The sequence below is a fragment of the Heterocephalus glaber genome, unplaced genomic scaffold (genome assembly GCF_053883595.1).
Source record: "Heterocephalus glaber isolate CG9 unplaced genomic scaffold, H.glaber_assembly_v1.0 deba00000676, whole genome shotgun sequence".
NCBI classification, from domain to species: Eukaryota; Metazoa; Chordata; class Mammalia; order Rodentia; family Bathyergidae; genus Heterocephalus; species Heterocephalus glaber.
This window is the reverse complement of record NW_028258156.1, coordinates 19,159,974-19,182,847: the sequence shown is the minus strand read 5'-3', so window position 1 is coordinate 19,182,847 and position 22,874 is coordinate 19,159,974. Positions and strand designations below refer to the sequence as shown.

The following is a 22,874-nucleotide window of genomic DNA, read 5'->3' as shown; positions in this document are numbered from 1 at the left end:
TACTAAGTTAAAATTAATAAAGCTTGCCGATATACCCTCGTTATGAGCTTCACTTCCCTATTGGATCAATAGTAGCTAAGTTACGATACTTGGCACCCTATAGATCAGTGATGGCAAACCTTTTAGAGTTTTCAATGATACAAACAGCCAGCTGTGGCACCCATATGGGTTTGCCACCATTGCTATAGGTTGATTGTAGTTTAAGCCATAGCTACTCAAGTCCTCATTTTGAAGTATAAAATATCCTTGGACAAAGAGCCTCACTGGCATCCCACTTTTAGGATCCCTCCTGTCTCTCAGGATTTTTCTCTCAAAATTTTATTACTCTTAATCTCCTTTGCCCTCGAGTCCATTCTTCAATACCAGGAGACACGAACTTGGTACATCTGCATTTAAACAGGTTCGGAGTAACTTCCATGTGACAAGACCACTATGGAAACTAGTATGGGGATTTCTCAAAAAGCTAAAATTAGAAACTTCAATTGACCCAGCTATTTCTCTTCTAGGTATTTTCCCAAAAGAGTTAAAGACATCATATTACCGTGATACATGCACACCCATGTTTATGGCAACAGAAATCATAATAGCTGAATCTTGAAAGCAGCCTATATTTCCATCAACAGATGAATGGATAAAGAAAATGTGGTTTTATACATAGTAGAGCACTGGTGTGCCATAAAGATAAACTTGAGTCATTTGCATGAAAATGGATGCACCTTGAGACCATAATTTTAAGTGAATTAAATCAGACACACAAGATACCACACAGTTTCTCTTATAAAAGAACCCCAAATTATAAATAAAGAGCAAGATAAAAGATACATAATTAAAAATAGGGAGATAGATTTTGTTCAAATGGAAAGGGGATCAAGAGTTGGGGAGGAGGAGAAAGGGCATGAAAAAAGATGTATTATGTACATGTACTGACTCCCAAAAGGAATGGATAGAATCTCACTCTTTTTTTGGACCAGCAGCAAAATGTATTAGTACTCTATATGGTAATTAATATGTCATTTAAAAATATCTACCTCATATTCTATCCCTATGTGTTTCCTACTACTAAGAATAATGTGATTTATTTAGGAACTGTCCACTCTTAAATTAATTAGTATTTATAATTAAATTTCTGATTTGTAGGAGATCACAAAGTATTAAATCAATATTTATGTGGAGAACTTTATGGCATTGCATTCAAAATAAATTCTTAATTAGATTTTATTTGAAATCCTTAAAAAGAAGCAGCCTCAGTAGTAAGAACAGAAAAATCAATAAAAGAAAAGGAGTAATGGTTGAATAGTGAAAGTAAAGAGACTGTCATTATCCCTGAATCTTGAATCTTGGCCTTTAAACCTTTGTCTGGAGAGTTTATTACTACAAATAAAACACTTGATGTTCAAATACCATTATCCCTTAGTATCAATGTGTGCTTGATTTAAAGTCTTCATATTTTATTTTATTTTTTAAGTGTTCATATTTTAGACTTTGGAAGGTGAATTGCAAACATTTTCTAAAGTAATTTTTTAAGGAGAATAATAAAAATAAAAATGTATTAGGTAACGTGATTATTACCATGTGGTTTTATAGGTGTGACATATCACGTCATTTGGATTCAGTTATAAAATGAATAAAAAATTAAAATGTCATTTCAATCAATATCTTACTTATCTTTAGTCTCTTGCACTGTAAATGGAACAGTTTGTGGTCATGGTAGATTCTTTTAAGTGTTTTAAAATTAGAATCTGTTTAGGGAGTAAAAGGTCATTTATTATAAGAGGTGAGATATGCAGTTTTTATAGACTCTGTGTGACTGAGAAATATTGTTATTTGGAAAAAAATCAATGGAGAAAGATTTTCCAAGTGGGATGACTGGTAAACAACTTTTGATTTTTGTTGTTTTGTTGACTGGGAAATCAGGACACAACTGGGAGACAACTTCTCTATACTCTGCTTTGGGCTCTCCAGTTGAAATCAGCAAATTGTAGTTCCCAGACCATCTAGAATTATTCAAAGGTGCCAAGAGGGGTCCTTTTCTCTTTTCCCTACTTATATCAGCATCAGTGCTGCAGGAGAGGCAGCTCTAGTGTTCACTTTCTCTTAGTACTCCCAGAACCAATACAGTTACACAACATCCTCTTGTAGAAATCTTGGCACGACACGAAGTTCCATGTCCAAGCTCCTACAGTCAAATATCTCCATCTCTTTCCTTTATACTCAAAGCCCCATGCGGCTGCTTCCTTTAGTATTGTCTCTGGTTTATATCTTTTCTCCATTGTTGCTCTTCTAATACTTGAGTACTCAATCCCTCCAATGAATTCCCATTGTTTGAAATACGAAGATGGTTCTTGTTTGCCTGACTGGTACTTGTACGATAGAATTATGGTAGGACAAAGGATTTCTTTGACAGCTTTATCAGGAGCATATAATGGTAGTAGATAAAGATACTGCCATATATTTATGAAATGTCGACATTATAGATGGAGGCCAGTGTAGGTGGTAGTCTTCCATTATGAGATTGAGGAATCAAACACCTTTTCTCTTGGGGTCAACAAACATTCATTCCATACTGGTCAAGATAGTTAAGTATTTTATTTTTTGCAGGCTCAAAGGCAACTGTGCTATCCTTTACAGGCTAAGAGAACATTATGTAGGTACTTACACTAAAAGAAAGAAAAAATATCTACCTGTTTTTGTGTTAAGGACAGCTAATAATTTGTAAATATTCTAATATCAATTTCTTATAATTTTCATAAATTACAGACTATTAGTCTTCATTTCTTTCCAAGTTCAAATTGGAAAGTTATTCCGAGTTTGCAGTTCCAACAGATGGTAGCACAGATGTGGCTACATGATATCCTGGCCCCTGCTCCTTATTTTTACTTTATCCCAGAACGTTGGCTTTCTTGCCATGACTTAAGATGGCTTAGGAAAACTCTTCATATTCCAGCCAGCAGGAAAGAAAATTTCCTTCTAGAAACATTTTATAAATATTTTCCATATTCTTGAACTTTATATAAAGATCCATGTGTTATTTTTTCCCCTCAATATTACCTTCGAAAGATTCATCTATTATATTTATAAATGTAACTCTAGATCATTACTTTTCACTTTTACACAGTATTCAATTATGTGAATATACCAGTAATTATTCAATAGTGTTGTTAGTTGCTTGGGTTGTTTGCAGTATTGAAATATTACAAACACTATTTTCTCTATTTTTAAGGTTTCATAATTTCTATTCGTCTATCATCATGTTTACCAATCCTTTCCTTTTCACCTTTATTCTTTTGTTAAATTTATCCATTGAGTTTAATTTCAAAAAATAATTTAAATTCTAAAGTATCTATTCACTTCTTTCTCACAATTTGTTTTTCAGCTGAGATTTCCTATCCTTTCACTTACTGCAAATACATTTTCCTTTTTCGTTGTTAGCATGTTCAATATTTGTTATTTTTTATAATTCTACCATTTTCACATCCTGATCTGTGATTTTCTTCTCCTTTGAGATTCATCACATTGTCCATATTCTTCTTATATCAAATAATTTTATGTTGTACCCTAGATATTGTGAAGTAGTAGAGAATCTTGATTTTGTTAAATTCTTCCAAGAATTGTTACATAGTTTTTAGAAAGCAATTAATTTGATTATAGACTTGAACTCAAGTCTCTATCTCATCAGAACTAGGCAACGATCCAATTCCCAAGACCAGAGGTTTTTGAGCCAGTTTGGCTTTTGGTTTTAACATGCTTACCTGCTGTGTGCAGATAAGATACAAATATAGGTAGTGATTATACACAGATTACAACTATCTTTTTTTTTTTTGTATTCTCATCTTATAATAGGATCACATGTCTCACTTTTCTAATTCTCAAAGTATGTGGTTTCCTTTTTACATATATACACATACCCTTTTGGACATAAATACCAAAATCTCAGGAGAATCAGATGGGCAGACAAATTTAAGCAGCCAAGAGCATGGGAGAAAAGGCCAGTCACCAGACTTTACAAATGGTCATCTGAACTTCTCTGGTCTCTTCAGCCTCACCCTCTACAGCAGCCTCACCCATTCATTCCCCAGGTGCAGCCCATATCATCATGGTGGCCACTAGCACTTCCGTTCCTTTCCGTGGTATCCATGTCCTCTTCATCTGAGTCTTCTCCCAGCATCTTCTTCTCCAATAATATTTGTTGCTGTTTTCTCAGTTCCTTCAAATGCGTTACCATTAACTCGGATTCTGCCTCTCGGTCTTCCTCTGGTCCCTGCAGGATAAAGAGCCGAGTGCCGCCTCCGAAGCGAAAAACGTGCCCGACGTGGATCCGACAATAGGTACGGAGTGGAATGCGAGTTTTGTTGAGAAAAGTGCCGCGCGTACTTCCCAGGTCGTACAGGTAAAAGCCTTGCCCGTGGCCTTCGCATTCTCCCTCTGGGTCGGGCGTCCTGTGCTGCAGCAAGGCATAGTACCGCGACACCAAAGGATGCTCCAGGCATATGTCTCAGCTCCACAGCCTCCTGAAAAGGCAGCAACTCGCTCCTTTCAAGCCACGGGTGCCAAGGATGGTGCCGCCCTTCAGTGTCTCTAGGCTGTAGGGGGCTGTGGCTGGGCCCCCCCACGGAGGCTCTTGGTACTGGGGTCCACGGGCCGGGCCTCCTGGGGAAGAAACCGCAGTGGAGGGACACAGCTGCTGCTCCAGGAGCCTCCTCTTCTCCCTGCCATCCGGCCCAAGCGGCAGGACTTCGGGCTACCCCGAGTCGGGATCCAACAGCACCGTGACACTTTCCTTCCTCAGCTGCTCAGGGTTTGCGGGACTGACGGCCAAAGCCTCACCCCGCACTGCCGAGGACCCTGGCAGGGCTGGCTTCTTGAAGTCGCCACTGAGTTCTACTGATCACAGCTATCTTTCTATAGTCACTCTTTTCCAGAAATGTGTTTCTCTCTAGCCCAGGCAATAAGTTTTGTTTATTAATTTCTTTTTCCCATTAAATTTATTGTTGCACTTTAGGTATACAATACCTAATACATTCATCATTGGGATCTTGTACCTTTACATGATGTATCTTGGTTCTTATGTTTTCTCCCTTTCCCTGCCCTCCCTTCACCCCCTCCACCTTTCCCTATTTACAAAGACTTTGCTTCCATTTTTTCCTTTTCTTTTCCCTTCTTTTCTTTCTAAAAAAAAATTTAATTAAGTTTTAACTGTTCTACTTTGTGTTGAGAAAATGGCCAATTCACGAAAATGAGACTCAGCTATGCCAGTACTTTGCTTTGAGTTTCAACTTCCCTCCACAGTCTCTCTGCCTGTGCTCGCTCTCTGGAGTCTTCAGGTAGCTGCTTTTCCAGCTTTGGCCCAGCACCATTTGTACTATATTTGGGGTGATCTGTGCATTTGAATTGTACTCTGTCGAGATGGTAGCCTAAGACCGCCTAGTTTTCTTTCTTTCTTTTTTTTTTCTTTTTTTTCTTAAATTCTTTTATTGGTACATTTTAGGTATACAATACATTTATATTTATCATTGGGTACTTGCACCTGTACATCGTTCATCTTGGTTATTTTTCCCCATTCCCTGTCCTCCCTTCACCCCCTCCACCCTTCCCTATTTTAAAGACTTTGTTTCCATTTTTTCCTTTTCTCATCATTTTTCCTTTCCCTTCTTTACTTTTCCCTTCCCCTACTTCCCCTACCCCTTTGAACCTTTTCTTCCTATTTCAAATTATCAAGTATTCATTTTAATTGTTTTAATCCTTATTTACACTTCCAGTTTCTCACACCAGAGAAACTATTCAGAATTTACACGTGTGTTTTCTTTTTAATACAGTCTTCTGCTTATCTATCAAGTGCATTCTTAAATTTGATACTCCCTTTCATTTCTAAAGATTTTGTTGTTTACTTGTTATTAGACTATAGAATATATAGAATGACAATTATTCTATAACTTTGACAGTTTCTTACTTTTTGATTGTGGTTTTTAAATCCATGTTTTCTTGCTTCAAGCAAATTAGAAATAATGGTCCATGGTTCCATGGTTCCATGGTGAGTACTCTGGACTTTAAATTAGAAATAATGGCTTTATATTCTGAATGAAAAAAATTACAGTATCAAGTGTTCTTAGAAAGACAAATACAATATGCTTTTGTTCACCTTCACTCATGGGGGCTTGCTTCCTATGTGTTTAAAAAATTTTCTTTTGTGTTCATATTAGGCTTTTTGGAACTAGATGATTTGAATTTGTTTCTTTCACATGGCTTGCAGTTCTACCAACCCAAGCCTTCTTTAAAATTTTTGACTTGATTTTCTGAACCTTGAAATTTGCATAAATTTAAATTACTGTTAACGTGAAGAAGGCCCACAGTTACAAGTTCTAGAGATTTTTGTTTTGCTATTCCAAATCTACCTAAAACAGACAAGCTATCTTATCATCTTCACTGGCTTTTGGACTTGATTTTTCTATTACTCCTTTGCTAACATTGAGGGGGTTTATTTTATATCAGATAGTCTAAATCCCAAGTTTCCCTTTGTAAGAGGCCTGGATGTTCTGTTAATTTCACAAAACTACCTTCAAAAGTCAACTCCAATTCCTAATAAAAGCAAACATTCCCAAAGTCACTACAGTTTCTTCATTTGCATGCTTCTTTGGTTATGTTTCTCAATTTACTTAAGCTCAATTATTCATTTTAAAGCACGTTTGCTTTGGTTTTCAAAAAATTTTCTGAAGGCATTTTTCCATTTTCCCATTTTCCTTTTCAAACATTCTTATTACTCTATTTTCAGTCAAGGTTAATGCAACCTCTTGTGTCTTGCATTCATCCTTTTCTTTATAACCACTGTTGTAAAAATTATCTTCATCATGCTCTTGAATATTCACTTTTCTGTGCCATTTCAACCTACAATACAAGCTTCTCTCACATACGTCTTTTCTTGTAATTACTATCCCTTCCCACAAGTACATTCCCCTTTCTCTACTACAAATATCTTTAATATCTTCAGAAAGCAGTCTTTCCTTTATCTTTACCCACTTCATTTGAAATTGTATTCAAACAATTTCAACAATGTTTCACTTCTTACAAGTCCTTTTTTCCTCATCTCCTCAAACTTGCCTTAAAAAAAGTACTGACCTTATAGGAAACATATCATTAATTTTTATTTCTTTGAAAATCTCTTTTTTACTAATCTGGGCTTTTATCCTTCTCTTTTTTGGAAATGCAAATATTTCAGGTTTTGTTGTCAAATCTCTCTCCATAATTCTCTACATTACATCGCTTAGTGATCTCATCTTGTGATTCAAAATATTACCTGCGTGGAATTAATTCCTGAATTTATAACCCAAAGCACCTCATTTTCTGGCAGTCATTTAAGTGGTAATTGCCTAAGGCATTCTTTATCTCTCCCTCTTTTAACTACTTCACAAAGTATTTTTCAATATTACTGTCATCACTTTATTTCACAATCCTCTCACCTATTCAGTGTTAATGTGTCTACTTGAATCTCTTTCCTCAATGCACTGTGAATCTTGAAGCTGAGTTGCTTTAATATAGCTTTGATCATGTCACCACTATCCTACTCAGAAACTTTGTATTTCATGGAGTAGGAAAACTGAGTGGATTCACAGAATTCAATAATCCACATCCCATTTGCCTTCACAAACAGTTCCAACTGATTCACTTTAGGCACTCTCAGTACTAATCAGACTGGATTCACTATTCAATTATAACATCTTAGTCAAGACTGTGACTTCAAAGAATAGAAGCATAGTCAAGCAAGCTCAAAGGAGAGAGTATTGAAAGGGTATAGGATCTAGGACCAAAATATATTTACATCTCATTAACCTCGAGATGGGACTTGGGAAACTATCATAGATTCAGGCAGTCTCTCAAAGCTTTCCTTGCTTCTCATCACAAAACACATCAAGTATACCTCCCACTGTCCTGAGTCTGTGTGAGATTTCCATGAACTCATGCCTACCACCCACACCAGGGCTTTACTTTCTTCTAAGTTTTGAAAAACAGACTGATTAGTAGCTGGCCAATCAGTAGGATGACTTAACATAGGCTGTACCAAAGAAGGTGTCCTAAGCTAGCAGACAATCAAAATGTGTTTGAGAATACTCAGCATTTCCTTTTTCTGAGCTCTTGCTTATCCCGTGCCTTCTCCCTGTAATTGTGTGTATTTCTCCTAACTCCTCTGACCTTCAATTACTCAAGACTACTCAACTTTCCTGGCCCTTCACAAAAGCTAGATCCACCTTGGAGTTTAGCCTGATTCCTCAATTGAAAGTAATCTCTTCTTCCTGTGAAACTGCTATAGCTATTCCTCTCCATTGCTGCTTGCCGAGTCTTATCTCCCAAATTCAGGTAAAAGCAGAAACTATAGTATTCACCTCCAATGCTTAGGTCAGTATGAAGAACACAGTAACTGCTTGAAAAATGCTTGCAGAATGGCGAGTGGTATTCTAAAGAATAACCAAAGGCAGGAAGTTCTTCCAAAACTTAAACTGAGTGTTGTTTACTTTGTCCACAAAATATGTCACATACTGTTATAAATATTCTCAGAAGAGAGAAAAAGTGATGGGCAATAAAACATATCTACGGTCTACAGATGTAGCAGAGTGATCTAGCACTTACCTAGCATGTGCAAGTCCCTGGGTTCAATCAACAACACTATCAAAAAAAACCCAAAAGTCTAAAACCAATTCAGTCCCAGTTACAGTCCTAGGTGGAAGGTCCTGACTAGGAGACCCAAGCAATATATTTACTGTTTAACAAAAAGATATCCAGCAATTGACCGTGGACTCAAGAGAGATATAGTGTTACATTAAAACCTTACTTCTAGGAGTAACTTTTGTTTGTGTACCAATAAGACTTTCATTAGTTAACCACTCTTTTACCCTGACAACTGTTGAACTCTGTTGGGTCGCTACTCAGCATTCTACCTGAGAGAGGGAATGTGAAATGCAAGCCGTAAAGATAAGATATATACTACAATTTCTTAGTTTTGTAGCCTTTTAAGCTCTAACTTGTATACAGTTACTATTCAGATCAAGTTTCTCTGCTACAAAGGGACTGCAGCCTATTCCTAAGTGCAGGCTATGGAGACATGAAAATATCTCTGCACTAAAAAGATAACTCATTAAAATATCAGCATGACAACTGTTATTGCATTTGAGAATGGGGACAGAAACTTGTATATGCTTCCAGACAGTGGCTCAGCCCCTCCAGTGTGCCCAGTTGACAAGTGTACTAGAGTTTGATGAAATATTTTATTGGCTTTTGGGATTAATATTTTTTTTCCGGTACCAGGGGATCGAACTCAGAACCTTGCACTTGCAAGGCAGGCATGGTGCCACTGAGCTAAATTCCCGGCCCTGGGATTAATATTTCAACATGGTTTGGTCTCTGCAGAGTTCAATGTCCTCATTCTGGTGCTACATCTCAAACATTTATATTCTCATCCAGGCCCCCCTCTGGCTTTCTACAGTGGTTTATATTTTTCACGCATTTTGCATAATACTTTTGAACTTAACATTGAGTTGTATTTGTGGTTTCTATGCTCAGCTTTCGCTGCGAGGCATCTGTAAGTTTCTTAATGTTACAAGTTGGGTAAGTGCCCCTAAGGCCCGTGTGTGCAAGGTTTGGTATCCAGCCCGTGGCATTATTAGAAAGTGGCAGAACCTTTCAGAGGTGGGCCCAGGTGAAGTTTCCCAGTTATATGGGGGTGCCCACTTGAAGGAGATTTGGGGATCCTGGCTTTGCCTCTCTTTCCATCTGTGCCATCTGTGCCTTTCAGCCACTACTTGTTGAGCAGCTTCCTCTTCCATTGATTCCCAGAATAATGCTTACTTCCCACAGGCCCAAAGGGAACAGGCCAAGTGGCAATGGACTGAAACCTGTGAAACCATGAGCCACAATCAACCTTTCCTCCATTAAATTGACTGTCTCTATCTCGAGTATTTTTGTCATTGTGATAGAAATCTGATTAACACACTTTGATGAAGTTAGTCTTTCACTGTTTCATTCATTTCTTCTCCTAGATATTCTGAATAAATTGTAATATAGTCTTTACTATACATTTGTTTGTCCTATCCAAACCAGAGTCTTCTTCCACTGAATTGTATTAGGTCCTTTTGTTTTGCATAGCAAACATTTCACTATGAGATTCTTTTAATTGGCTATTTCTAGTTTTGTTGAATGAAGTTCCAGTGGAACAACTTGACTTTTTTTCCTGAGGAAATGCTGTGATTATAGTCATTCATGTCACCAAAAGACAATTTTAATCCCATCAATCATCTCCCATTAGCCTCTGGAAAGGTTCTTCTTCTGAAATGAGCACGTAATATATATAAATGGCAGGTACGCTTTGCAAACACAGCTTCTAAAAATATCTTTTAGCAATGCCTTCTTTCTAGATTATCATCATCATCCACCTCATGCATACTCAGCCTCTTCTAATATGGTTTTCTATGCATTCTTTCCTTGGTAGTATATGAGGAAACAGCATTTTATTTACCTGAGCCTATGCCTGGCTTTTAGCAGCTACCAGTGCTGAGCACAAGTTATTTAAAACCTGTATGTTAAACAAAACTATTTTGGGAGAAATTTACCTTTGGATAATACATTTTGTTGTGACTGGGGTGCATTTTATCAACCTGTGGAGGACATTTAACAGAGTATAATTATTTTAAATCTTTCCATTAAAATAATGCTAAAAACTCTAATCATTTTTTCTAAGCTTTGTGTACATAGGTCTTGGTTAAATATAACATCTTTTCCACTGTTAATATATCAAGGTACCAGTGAATCATTAAGGGACATAAAAAGTATTTCACACTTCAGGATTAATTAATTATGCTACACTGCTACTGTTACTGCTACTCTTGTTTAGTCCTTCAATTTTTCAGTTAGATCTTTGGGTAAGCTTAAATGGATGCCAAATAGAGCATTGGAATCCTGAGAATTCCCCCCAAGAAATAACAAGAAATAACAATTCCCTTGTGTTTTATTGACTCACTGTTTGGGGCACCTCTGATGAGTTCAGCTTGCCCGTTCTTGTATTGGTAACTTATGATCCTATTTAGAAACATCTGTTCTGGGATTGGGGTGGCACCTGCCTAGCAGAAATGGGGCCCCAGGTTTGAGTCTCAGTATCAAGTGAACAGATAAACCCTACTTCAAAACTTCATTCTCATTTTCCATTGTCTTGCCTTCAACAAATTGTGATAACATATATATTTATTGCACTTGTTTTAGGTATTTGTCTCAAGCCAGAAAATTTAGGGTTGAAGGACTCAGTTTTATTTTTCTTATAGTTTTAAAGCCTCAAGTAACAATTGGACAACAAAATGAGTTAAATAAGTACATGTTATACACATAAGTATGAATATATTGGAAGGCTAATAATAGGTCTATTACTTAAAGTATATGCATACACTATTTCAGTGATCTTTTTAAATGTCACATTGGAAGTACTATGACAATAAATGTCAATTGTGAACTGCTAGTTCAGGAATGATTTCTGATTTTAAAATGAGACCATACATCCTTGTCACTGCAAGGTAATTAATGTAAATTCATTTGCATATTCTTGGCCTAATTTTTTTCATTCTTTAATCTTGTAATCACTTCCAGTAACACTGAGAATGGTGACCTTATAAAGTGATTAGCATCTTTGTTTAGAATAAGGGAATACTTGTTTCTTAGTATAATATTTGTACAAGTAAATAATACTGGAACCTAGAAGGAATGTTTTTCCAACTGGAAAATTTGTAGACAATGTTAATATCTCATAATTTTTTTAAAAAAAATAATGAGTGTATTAAACTATTACATATCTACGTTTTAGTGGAAACCAATATTCAACAGCTGGTTCCAATAAAGCTTTGCTTCACTTTCTCTTTCCTTTTGTTTTGTTTTGTATATTCTTTCTTTCTGAAAATGCTCATTCATACCTTAAATTTACCCCTGTGCTTTATTAATACCTTTTGCTATGATATTTCCTGTTTCCATAGATTCTGCAATCTCTCATTCTTTTCTTTCTCATTTCTTCTTGCTCATTTTCACTTCTTGTGCTATTTTTTAATTTTTTCTGGCTTCTTCCAAATCACATGCCACATCTTTTTCTTCTTTCTGCTGTTGCACGCTTTGTTATCATTTGCAATCCTTCGCCTCTCTCGTGCATTCCTGTCTCATTCATCTGAGCCTATCCTGCTTCATAGGCAATAGGCAAAGTATTTTAGAACAAAGGAAGCCAATTTGCATTATCACTTTTAATTCTGTTTCCTACTTTTGTAGGAAGCCACATGTAACTGTGTCTTACTGACTTCAGAAGAGATTGCTCTGCACAGGAATCATTCATGTATTTCACATACTAGAAGTTTTCCCTCATTTCCAATGGACTCAGTTAAGTGCTTTAAGAAGATTCAACTAGATTTGGGGTATATAATTTGTCTTCAAAAACTACTCATCCTCTCAATTTCATTTTAAATTTCAGAGTATAACAATCATAATTAAGTTTTTATTTTAATTTAAATTATTTTAATTGTAGTTATTTTAAATTCAGCAATAAAATTTTGCTAGATAAAACTAAGTAATTTAAAATATACTAGATCGTTTTTATTTACAATTTATCTACCTTTATGAAAATAAATTTAAATGTTGAGATTAGAAACACAAAGACTCAGGTAAGATCTCCACTGTCCAAACTGATAACACTTAATTCTTCTCAAGAGCTAGTAAATGAAAGGAATATCTTCTAAAAAGTATCTGATTTTAATAAAATATTTGCTCTCTGCCAAGCACTATCCTATAAGTGTTTAATGTATTAACTGTGTAGGTCCTCACTACAGTGTTGAGGTAGATGTTATCTTTGTCTTCTTTTTATAGGGGAGAAAAAAGAAACACAGAGAGACAGAGCAACTTCTGGGTCACCAATCCAGGCACTAACCCAGGCCATCACACACCCAGGCAGTTTGGATTGGAAGAATGTACATGGGATGCTCAGAAACACACCTGGCCCTCAGGCAGGCTACAGTTTGGTGTGTACTATTTGTTCAGTGACTACTCACTAATGACTAGATACAATAAGTGATTAAAGTTCAGAATGTAGGTGACCATATAAGGTGTATTGTATTAATATTTAAGTTCTGTAGAAAAAAAATCAATTGCAAAGATTTCTGATATCTAATATAGGTTGTTATTTTGGATTTTGTCCAACCCAATGAATATCCAATTCAAAAATCAAATGCATTATTCCTCATTGATGAAACACAACTAAGGATATCAAACAAAGAAGCTAATGTTTAACACAATATAATTATAAAATGGATATATTACAGTGTTTACTTACACAAACACGCTAATTTTTAAGATGTTACATCTTTAAAAATAGTATGATTACTACAGCTACCATTTTCTGGGTATGTACGAAGTACAGAGTTCTTTGTACACATTATAATATTTCATGCCCCAAACAAACCTTTAGGATCTCTTCTAATGGTATTGTTGGTAGGAACAACATTAATAAAATAAAGGTAGAGACAGAAGAACAATATGGGTCATTCAGAAAGCAAGCCAGCTATTTTAGGTCCAAGTTCTGCAGAGTTCTTAGGTCAGCATTACCCTTTTCACTCCTTGGGTGTAAAAGTATGTGCACAGTTTTCTAGGGGAACACTCAGGTAAGCAGGCTGATTGTCAGACACTTTAAGGATTCAGGGCCGTACTTATTACCAATTGCTTTCTCACAGAAAATGATTTTAATATGTTTATAATTTAATTGGGATTAATTGCACAGCTGTTAATTTTTAAAACAAAACTTCTTTAGTTTTAATGGGAAAGATTTGCTGCATTTCATCCTAATCCAAGATATTCAGGTAAGTTTTAAAGATAGAAAAAAATCTGAATAACAAGCAACATAATTAAAGTTTACTGTAAAGATACAGAAGGAAACAAAGCCCCAACAGTGGGTAGAGGTGGGTAGGAAAAGGTACAGAGGAATCAGACTGAGAGGAAGGAATGATGAAAAGCCATGATTGGCTTTCATATAAACTCTTTGGGAAGGACCTGGTTATTTTGCACTCAAATTGCACTTAAAATATTATAAAACAGTATAAAAACACCTGTAACATAAAATAGACACAAATCTAAAAGGACTTAGAAATACATGAAAATAATGCATACTGATAACAGATGGAAATATCATTAAAGCAGCTACCTCTTCTTACTTCTTGCCTGGTGTAAGAACTCAAAACAAACATGCTCCCACTGGGCATGTATGAGTGCAGGGTTCTCTAGGATAACAGAATCAATAGAAAGTAACTTACAAAGAGATATTTTAGGTAGGCTTGAGATCAGAGGCGGGAAGAGCCATAACGGCTGGCCACCAGGCTTAGCCCAGAAGAGAAGCCACTAATGTTGGGGAACAAGAATGCAGCACCAGTCAGAAGTGGAAAACCAGGAAGCTCAGTGGAGGATCACTAGTCAGAGTCTGCATTGGAAGCCTGAAGAAAATGGAGAACAAGTCCAGAGGTGTTGGCAGCAAAGAATGAACCTCTCAAGAAGACTGGGCATCTTGAAAACAGGCACAGTTTCTCTCCTTTCCCTTTTTTATTCCATCCAGGCTACAAATCTATTGCTTGCTGCCAGCTCCATCCCAGGTGGTTCTTCCCCCCCTCAGTTTGCTGATCTATCTACATATCAATCACCGACAGACACAGCCAGAACTCTGTGCTTTACTAACCTGCTAGGTGTTTCTTAATCTTTCTACTTAACATTTGACATGGAATGATTACCAGTCACAGTTCACAATTAGAAATTATTTCCTGTGATATTCTCTGACCAAAGACTGATGCTATTAATTGTCCTTGAAAGTGAAGTATCAATATGTTGCTTTATATTGAAGCTTCATTTAGCAAATTATAGCATGGAAAAATTATACTGAAATAAAGTAGTTATCTGAAAACTGGTAGAACTTTTTAAGAGTCAGGATAGCTCTTAAAGATTTAGCTACCAAGGCAGCCATATGGGGCTTACTGCTGGGTGTTAGACCTCATCATCTCCATTTTATGCGGTGAGAGGTCATTAACCAAACCTCTGTAAGATATAGCTGGAAATTCAACCCGGTTGTGTCTCATTTCCAAGCCTGTGCTCTAAATAAGTGTATTATGTATGAAGAATTGTCCTTTTCATATCTACTGCCAAGATTTGAATGACAAAAATTATTATATAATTTTTATTTAAGACAGGGTTAGATTTGCAAGGGTCTGGTTTATGTACAGGTGAAATCAGTAGAGGTTATGTCGGTGAATACCAAGAAGACCCTTCCTAAAATATTTCCCCTGCCACTACTTGCTCACTAGTAAGTGAAATGCAACCATTTGACAGTCTACCACCGCTGCATAAATAAACTTAATTTAGTTTAGAAGTTATCTCCAATGCATTATGGGATAAATGCTAAAGAATGCTTTATTCATATAGAAATGCCACACTTAAGTTGACTAACCAGTACCTTTCCAAAATAGGCCCATGAAAAGAATTCTGAAGTATGAATCAGATACCTGGGTTTTTAATCTACCTTAGTCACTTATTAATTTAACAGCACTGGTTATGTAACTTAACCTTTCCAAGCCAAGGGTCTTCATACAATGGAGATAATCCTGGTTTTCTAACTACAGCTCCGGGTTGGTAACAATATGTGCTCTATGTGGAAACACAAGCAAATACATTCTTAAAGTTAGGCCTCTCATCAACTTTAAGCTTTCAGTTTTCTCATATGGGAGGAGTATACATTCATATTCTACAGAGTAAAGTTTTATTTAAAATCCTCAAATAAAAGGAGGCAGAAAAGGATCTTGGGTATCTTATGTCAGAACAAGAAGAACAGAAATTGTGAGCAGTGCTAAAAAGCAAGCAGAAGGACTTCAACTATTTGACAATTTGTTTCTAGATGCTCATGAGATTTAATATATATAAAATGAAAGTAAAGCAGACTGAGTGAAAAGTAAGCTGCACATCTTTTATGTGTTGTCTATAGCTAATTCTTTTGTTTACTTCAAAAATGTAGGTTGCTTTTAAATGGAAAATATTACTGCATAATATTTATAATTATAAATCAATTCCAAGATATAGAATAAGTTGGTTGGAAGGAAGAAAGGAAAGAGGGAGGGAAAAGAAGAGAATCCAGGAAGGAAGAGTTTAAACAGGAATATATGAAATATGTGATTTCTTATTGAGAGCCACTGCTGAGGACTCTGGCTTTAAACATCTGCTGTCACATTATTCCTCCTGTCTCACGGAATTTTACTTGCCAGCACACAGTCTGAATGCAGAGCCATTTAGAAATCATCCATTCATATCTTGGAAAGCAAATAAGGTCAGAACATTTTCAGAGTACAGATAAATTATGACTACCACCTTACTTACCAGTCAGCTCCACTGAACTGCTGAATGAATTCAAATTAATCTCTGTCAGTTTTAACTCTTAGCAGATGTGACCCCTCGGCTCTTCTTCAGTAAAACTCAGTTGCAGCAAAATAACTGTGCTTCATTAGTAAATAGTAATAACTTGAGCAATGTCTTGATGATAGCTATAAGTATTGACTTCTCTTAAATATGCTCAGAGCACAAATCACGAAATATTTCAAGCATTTCCTTTTAGTTTTGTTTCAACGTATAACGAAAACTAATGCTAACTTTCAGGGAAGTATGTACGTCATGGACATTTATACCTGTGTTAGTATTTACTATAGTTGGTGGTTTTATTTTTAATATCCTACATACCTCCTAAACTTGAGAAATATTCTCAAAATTTCTAAACATTCTCAAATGTCAAAACTGCTGCATTGCAGACTCATGATTTTAACCAGGAGAGACTATTTTATTCACTATTATACTTATGTTAGTATTATTATGGTACAGTAATATACTGACTTAACAGAATTTCAAATGTTTCGAAGTATTTATAACTATAAACTCCTGCACTATTTTTTTTTCTGAATTTCAATGGAAAATCTTATAAACCTAAATGTAAAATTATCTTTGATACTTCTTCCAATTTTGGTCATAGGAGTGGTACTCAGAGAGAAAGTAAGAGCACTTCTATGCTAATAAAAAATGATGTTGGTTGTGGTAATCATTTGATATATATACACATCAAATGAAATCTATATGAGACATATATATCATCTCATTGTATACCCTGAATAAATACAATTGTGCCTCAATAAAATTGAAAAGAATAAAGTTCAGCTCTTGTGATAGGAAAAAGCAAAAGCTAAGTACATGTCTATAATCCCAGCATTTTGGAAAGCTAAGGTAGGAAGATCTCAAGTTCCACCCCAGCCTGGGCAAGGAATTTAGTATGGCCTTGTCTCAAAATTTGAAAAAGTGGCTTAGGGATGTAGCTTGCAAAAGGGAAAGCTCTGGGGTCAATACCTTGGTACAACAAACAAACAAACAAAATATATCCAAAAACAAGACCAATCAACCTATCAAAGCATGCAGTAATATGTAATGTATTATCAGTATTCAAACTGTGTTTGTCCACTGGAATCATTTTTTTCTAGAGAGGGAGAAATACTCATTGATAATTAGAGCCTCATCTGAAATAAATTAAAACAAGAGTTATTTTAAGTTCTTCACTATTACAAATAAATCTGTCATGAAAGTGCATGTACACTTTTTTTGTACAGGCCTAGGGCTTCATATATCACAGACTTATGAGTTTTCTGAGAAATTACTTGTATTCAGAATATATAAGGACTCTAAAAATTTGGCAATATCACAACAGTCATAACAATATGAAATTCTTTTCACACTAGACTGAGTCTTGAAATTATGATTAACTTCAAAGTAAAAATGAGTCTACAAATAAACTTCAATTCATATTTGCTTTCCAGTCATATGTGTATACATATGTATTATGTGGGACACACAAACAAATGTATTCAGCTACTTGGGCCATTCTTCATGATTTTGAGGTTTTTTTCTATTTTGATTACAAATTCAAATTAACATTCCTGATTACACTACATATATGAATATACTATCTTTAAGGTAACTGCTAAGTGATTTTAAATTTTCACAAGACAAATTTAAAAATACTAAGGGCTCAGGGAAGAGGATCACTGCAGAGTGATTGCCTAGGATGTGTGAGGCCCAGGGTTTGATTTCCAAATATCACAACAACATTAACAAAAAATGAACAAATACTCATTAAAATTGAAAGTCATATAAATATGTTTATTGAGTATCCAGCTTATTTAATATGTAAGATTTTTTGCCAAAACTTGAGCAACAGGATTATCATTTTCCATATAAAACCTATCCAAAATTTATTCAAGGCTATAAAAGTCCCTGAACTAAAGTGGTATCCAGTACACATCATTTTCCAGAAAGTATGATACTTTAACCAAGTAAGAATATACATAGATCATTGATAAGATCTATAAGGCAAAATGCCAATCACAGAAAATTTGCCTCTTACTATACCCCCATCAAGAAATATTTCTGGCATTTTTACATAAAGGCCTTTGGGCACTATTGAAATCTTTCTATTCCTCTTTCCCCTAACAGTGGTGGCAAATCTATGGCACATGTGCCTCAGTGAGCTATGTGTATCATTGAAAGTGCTAAAAGGTTCGCCATCGCTGCTAAGATATGCTGGATATAGTCCTCAGAAGAGATCTTCCACTATTCTAATAAATTCCCTTCAGTTGAGAACATTTAATTGCAAGTAATGGGCAGCAGAAATTGTATAATGTATCTGCTACTAGCTACCCACAATACAAATTCAGTCTAGTGTCTAACAAAAGCAGGTTAGAATTTAGACTAAAGCATCAGTTAAATACTTTGTAGAATAATTTTAAAATGCCTGATTGAATTAAAAACCAAAATCAATAGCCCTGCTACACCTATAAAATTTAAAAGGAAAATACAGAAGCATTCATCAGAAGATCCTCCTTCTATACAGAGTGGGCTATGGTGTGCAACTCCAAAGCAGCTCTCAGAATTAACATGGAGGTCACCTTGTCAGTTGGCCAGCTGGAATTTCCTAGAAGAATAAAAGACAGATGTGGTGTGTTTGCGTTGACAGCTGTAGGATTAAGAGATGAATCCAGGTTGATGAGTCCTTACCAAGGTACTTCTAGGTGTCATGGTGCAGCACCATAAGCAAAAGAAACACGTAGTACTAGACCCTTTAAAACCCAGCCAACGGAGCAACAAGTGGCCCAGTACTGAGACAAACATCCCACAGACAAGAACCGTATCCAAATGTCAACCCAAATTTTAAACACTACATTAGCAGGCTGATAGTGGAGGGGGAATTTGCATTAGGAAAGAATTCTTCACTTTAGGTTTCCTTTTTTTTTTTTTTTTAGGATTTTTTTTTTTTTAGGTTTCTTTTTAACAAAGAAATTCTCTATCATGCTTTCAGTAGATTCATCGAGGTATAATTGATGAAAAATAAACTGTACCTATTATTTCAAGGATACCATTTGACAATATTCATATGTATATGTATAAATCACTACAATCAAGAAAATGAACACTATATCCACATGCTCTAAATATTCTCAAGCTTATTTCCGCTTCATCCCACTTACCCCATCAACTTCCCATAAAACCATTAATCTTTCTTTCACTATAGATTACATTTTAAATAATTTTACATAAATGAATCATAGACTATAACACTTCTGTCTGCCTTCTCTCACTCAGTACAAATCTTTCAAGTTTAATTCATATTGGTGTATGTGTCAATAGTTACTCCTGTTAATACTGTATACTACTTCATTGTATGGATTAATTTGTTTTTCATTCACATGTTGATAGAAATTAGGGTAGTTTCTAGCTTTGGACTATTACAAATACAGCTTTTATGAAACCACATGCATAATTTTTTATACGGATATGTGATTTTATATACCACAGACTTGAGAAGCACACAGCTGAGAAATTACATTATTTAAAATATAAAGAACTTTTAAAATTTGTCAACATGATAAAAGTTAATGAAAAATTAGCAAAAAAATTGAAGAGACCACTTCCCTAAAAAGATTCATAAATGGCAAATAAGCACATAGAATATACTCAAAGTCTTTAGGAAAGGGCAAAATTAAATTGCAATGAATTAACCTTATATCAGATAGATTTGTAAGATTTTTCCCCTTGCTTCAGGTTGCCTTTTTTAACTCTATTGTTGCCTCTTTTGAGCAAAAGCTATTTGTTTGATATAGACCCATTTGCAATTTTTGGTTTCCCTACAAGAGCTACTGTCATCAAATCTAAGAAATAATTGCCAAGAACAATGCCAAGAAGCTTTCCTGCTATTTTCTTTAAGACAACTGTAGTTTCAGTTCTTACATTTAAGTCCTTAACCCATTTAATTATTGTATGTGGTATAAAATAGGGGTTAAATTTCATTTTCTTGCATATGAATATCTAGTTTTCTCAGCATGACCTGTAGAAAATATATCATTTCCCTTTCTATGTTTTTCATCTTTATTGGAGATCAGCCAACCATAGATGTATATATTTGTATGCATCTGTGTTTCTTTTGCTTTATTTACTAGAGCGTTGTAGTATATTTTGAAATCATAAAGTGTGATCCATCAAGCTTTACTCTTCCTCAAACTTATTTTGATTATTTGTGATATTTTGTTATGTCATGTGGAATTGTTGTTTTTATTGTTTCCGTTAAAAAAAAAAAAGTGATTTTGGGGCTGAGGATTTAGCTCAGTGGTTTCACCGCCTGCTCTGCAAGCGTAAAGACCTGAGTTCAATTCCCGGTACCAAAAAAAAAAAAAAGTGATTTTGATAGTGATTTGACAGTGATTGTGCTGAATCATTAAATCAGGATGATATGAACATTCTAATAATACTAATCCTCCTAATTCATCAACATGAAGTTTTTTTTATTTGTATCTTCCTTAATTTCTTCCATTTTTTTTATAGTTTACAGTGTTTGGATGTTTTGCCTCTTTCAATTATTTTATTCTTAAGTATTTTACTCTTTTTGATCATATTATAGGTGGATTATTTTCTTTTTCATACTAGCAACAGTTCATTGCTAATACATAGCAATGCAAGTAATTTTTGTATGTTGGTTGTATACTCTGACACTTTACTGAATGAGGTTTTTAGTTCTAAGAGTTTTGGGGTAAGAGTTAGACTTTTCTACATATAAGGTAATATTGTAGGCAAATAATGCTTACTTCTTCTTTTTTTATTTTATTTTTTCATCTACTTCTCTTGCTTAATAGCTTTGGCTAGGACTTAAGAGTTTTATTTTGAATAGAAACAGCAAGAGTGGGCATCCCTGATTTGTTCCTAGAGGAAGAGATGTCAGTATTTCACCACTGAGGATAACGTTAGTATGAATTTATTGAATATGGCCTTGAACAAAGGACACAAATAGACATTTCTCCAAAGAAAACATAAGTGGCTCAGAGGCATATGAGGAGGTGATAAACACCATTAATCATCCTAAAATTTGTAAATCCCTGCTACAATGAGATAAGACACATCACCCCTGTTAGGTTGACTAATGTATTAAAAGGAAAGACAAGTACTAACAAGAATGTAGAAAAAAGGAAGCTCTTGTACTTTGTTGAAGGCAAGGGGAAACAATGTAGCCACTATGAAAAACAGTATGGAGGTTGCCCCCAAATTTTAATAATACAACTACCATGTAATGCAGCAGTTGTACTTCTAGGTATATATTTAAAATAATTAAAATAAATCTCAAAGAGTTATTTGCACCCCTATGTTCATAGCATTATTCACAACAGCCCAAACATAGTGGGATAACCTAAATGGCCATCAATAGATAAATACATAATGAGCTACATAAGTATACACAACAAAATATTAAACCTTGAAAAGGAGAAAAAGCATCCTACTATGTGGGATGCTATAGGTGAACTTAGAGGACATTATACTTACTGGAACAAACTAGCTCCAGGAGGAGAAATAATTCCACTTGTGTGAGGTAGATAATAAAGTTAAACTAATTAAAGTAGAAAATAGAATGATGCTTGCAAGGCTGGTGGAGAAAGAAATGAGGAACTGTTGTGTAATGAGTATAAAATTTTAGTTATAGAAGATGAATAAGTTCTAGAAATCTATTGTAAATCATAGTGCTTATAGTTGACACTATAGTATTGTACACTTTAAAACACGTTGACACCATAGATCATGAATCTTAAGAGTTCTTACCATTAAAAAATCACACAGAGAGACACAAAAACATGAACACAGGGCTAATTTTGAGACAATGGCTGTGTTTAGTACCTTAATTATGGCAATAGTATAGTTATTCATATGTTCAAGCTCATCAAAATGTGTACATTTAATATGGACAATTTTTATATTGATTACCTCAAAAAGGTTAAAAATAAAAATTTAAAAGCAAAAATTAACAAAATCACCAGCATAAAATAATTCTTCTCAATTATTTAAATAACTGCAAATTAGAAGTGTAAGCATATCATATGTTGGCAAGATCTAGAAGAATTAGAAATTTCATGCCTGTTTCAATGATAAAAACTAATGCCACTATCTTGGAAAGTATTTTGACACTTACATGAAAGGTAAACTATTTCTCTGAGATATGATTTATCCCAGGTATGGCCCCTGTTAATTTAAAATTATATTTTAAACTTATACATTTTCTACATTTTTTAATTTATTTGGTTATCACACTATACAGGAAATTTAAAATCAGGTATTTTTTTTCTGAGACTGTACTTGTGTGGACTTTCCTCTGAGCTGGCATGATTTCAAAAGCATTTATCCCACATCACAATTAAGGTAAAGTCAAGAAAAAGTATTTGTACAACAACATGATGTTTCAAACATCTCTGTCATTATTTCATTCGACTGAGAGAGAT

General features: G+C 34.9%; 1 pseudogene; it reads right to left on the bottom strand.

Annotated features, from left to right (window-relative positions):
• Positions 1 to 3,990: 3,990 nt before the first annotated feature.
• The window catches only part of LOC147829277 (kanadaptin pseudogene), a 51,832-nt pseudogene continuing 32,948 nt past the window's right edge, over positions 3,991 to 22,874 (bottom strand).